Source organism: Cupressus sempervirens, chromosome 9 (assembly GCF_028749045.1).
Source record: "Cupressus sempervirens isolate cs-2001-9-10 chromosome 9, ASM2874904v1, whole genome shotgun sequence".
Classification (NCBI taxonomy): domain Eukaryota; kingdom Viridiplantae; phylum Streptophyta; class Pinopsida; order Cupressales; family Cupressaceae; genus Cupressus; species Cupressus sempervirens.
The window spans coordinates 269294357-269297498 of NC_143126.1; the positions used below are offsets into that span (position 1 = coordinate 269294357).

At 35.7% G+C, this 3142-nt stretch overlaps 1 pseudogene; it reads left to right on the forward strand.

Moving 5' to 3' along the window:
• Window positions 1-671: 671 nt before the first annotated feature.
• On the forward strand, window positions 672-1254 carry LOC149538490 (transcription initiation factor IIF subunit beta-like; annotated as a pseudogene).
• Window positions 1255-3142: the final 1888 nt, after the last annotated feature.

The window sequence follows — 3142 nt, forward strand, 5'->3', positions numbered from 1 at the left end:
ATATAAGGGTTAAATCTGCTTCATAGATTCAGGAATATGTTTTAGCACTAGTACCATATAGATTAAATATGAGGTGCACCTGCCTAGGTTTTGCAGAGCCAAAAGTAGAAGAAGGGTCTAGCCTTATAGTTGGCCTGGTATCTAAAAGGATGTGTTAGGGATGGGAGTTAGCTTCCCCTAGATATGTCTTGTTCTTATCAAGGTAATTTGAAACCTATAGCATTTCAAAACACCAACAAAATGACAACTTTTATGGGGAGTTGTATTGAATTGGAATGGTAGATAAACCTTGAGAATTTAAAAGAAGAGATTCAATACAACAAAAGAACTACATAAAAACATTGTTGATGCTTCAGGATACACATGGACAAAGGTCTTCTTGGTCATTGGGTAGAAAGGTTAGAAGACTGGATCATCTTTTGGAATTTAGAGAGATCTAAAACTCCATTGTCATCCAAGTCAAATATGCAAATCATTTTCTAGCATTGCAGGAGGTCTTGTCCAACAGGAATGAATTCCATCATGGAAAGAACCTTCTGGAGCTCATTACAAGAAATGTAGCCATCTTTGAAAATACTAATTGCATCCATTAATTTTGCAGACATGTTATTTTATTCATCATTAATGTGAATGTTTAGGGTGGACCTTGGACAATGTAGCTCTATTAGTTTATGATGGAGTTGATGTCGAATGGATCTACAACTGCACCGTAGAGCTATTTGTTGAACATGTCTATTGATATTATTCCTATGTGTATTTTATCAGAGACAAGCTAATGAAAGGTAGCTATTGATGGGAAAGTTGAACACGAGTTCAAAATGAAACCCCACCATCAAAGAATTGAAGAGTATCATAGGTTGTGTCATGAGAGAACAAACAAATTTACTGTCAAGACAAGAAAAATTTAGATGATGGACAGTGACCATGGAGGAGGTTATAATCCAATGAAAGGGATGATGGGTTTTTCAACACATACATAAAGGAAAAAAAGGGTGCTACTACACCAATGAAAAGTCAAGAAATGAGAGAACTAGAATGGATAGAAATGAGCTAAAGAATATTCTATTCAATCTTTTTGAGTGACAATCTAACTAGACTTTGAAACAACTTGTAACAGAAATAGATCAGCCTCAACAATTTATAAAGGAGACAATAATAGAGCTTGACAATTACAACAAAAGGGGAACCAATCAAGGAACTTATGAACTAAAACGTGAATACAAGAAAATTGCAGAAGACATGGAGGTGGATTAGTTCTTTGGCATTTGGAAAGAGAATTTCTTATCACAAGGTTGTTTACAATGATCCTCTTTCAAAGTTTCTAAATGATGCATGGAAAGGGGAGATTATTTGGAAAGGGATCATATGTTGGATAAATAATATATATTATAAAGGGGCAAAGTTCTTTCAACACATCAACAAAAGAAAAGGCAGCATGTAAAAATAGAGCTAAACTCAATGAAGGAGTTAACCCCTAGGAAAAGTTGCAATCAAGCATATTACAAACCCATCCCCAAACACAAAAGGAGAAAGGTGTCTACATAAAAGTAGAGGATATCAGTGTGCATGGGGGAGTTTCTCTATTCCTTAAATCCCACATTGCTTAGGTGGGGTGGTTTTTTTGTTTTGAAATACCATTCCACTCATATGTTATGTGTCTTAAAAGGAACACATGTTTTGAAAGCTCTGGCATGTACATCAATCCTAGTTAGCCAGAAGAATAGGTAATATTTTGAGTGGACACATAATAGAAAAACTGATGATGTTAACATTATTGGGCTACCAAACAAGTTAGAAAGGCACTAGAAAAGTTAAGAATCCAGGAAGATGCCATGTTGCCACCAAAAAATGGCAATGCTTTCTAGCATGCGACATGGAAACCTACTAGAAAGTTCAAATTCTAGCTAGCAATTTCTCGGTAAGGTGAAATTCTAGTGAGTGACTTCCAAGTAAGGTGAAAATTTGACAAGCGATTAAGAATGAACCAAAATCTAACTAGTGGCAGCTGGGCAATATATGTAGTGATGAGATGATGATGTTGACAATGACTAGACCAACCACAAGGTGCCACATGGCACAAATTTCAAGGAAGACTGTGACATGGCAGATCAAGATCTCATGAGCACAAGATGGTGACACATGGCACATCCAATGGTGGTTGACATATTGTGAAGGTGAAGATGCACCATCATTAACATGGTAACATGGTGATCCAATAAAAAGCTGACATGTGGCAGTGAGTTGGCAGTATGGTGGTGCTGATTTGGCATGATGAGGTGGACTGCTGACTAGATGATGATGTGATAGAGGATGACACATGTTACAAGGTTGCTATGCCATTGATGATGTGGTAGAATGTTGATTGGGATAGGGACATAGCGACTCATAATGTGGCACAGTGACATGGCGTGATGACATGGTGTAGTGATGTGGGAAAATAGAAGACCAATGAGATGCTAACATGTGGTGCTTAGTTGGAGGGATCTAATGACTATACATGAAATGAGCCAATCCAGTGCTGACACATGGTGAGGGTGGTCAAACCAAGTTTGACCCAAATGAAATTTGTGAGGGAAATTTCAAAAGTTTTCAAGCATTAAGTTTTAAATACTTTTTCCTCAAAAGTAAATGTAGGTCAGTGATTTTAAATAAATATCTAATTTATAATATAGTTCAAACCTTTGAAAAGGATAAATATTTGAGGAGTAGTCTTGCAACATATAGTTGGAACCTAGATTTTCAGAGGGGCATAATTGGAAATTTTTTACTCTAAAATATAGACTTCAATATACCATCAAAACTAGGAAGAGACGATCTATCCATTTCTAAGGTTAGTTTTTGCATAGTTATTCATCGGTTAAGTATATAAGAGAATTTGTAATTTTTGGGGCATTCTTAGCAAAACAAGTAGTTTTCATCATGAAGCATCAAAATTAGATAGGAGGCAGATATGAAAGTTTTTTGAATCCTAAATGTGGAGAAAATTGATTCTAAACAGTTTTATTGGCTTCTAGAGGTCATATTTAACTAATTTTTTACTTGTGCCTTGCGTTCACATTTGGCATCAAAATCAATTATGGTTTTCAATCAAGTATATTAGATATTTCTTACTTTTGGAGGCCAAAATGATTGAAGATTTTTT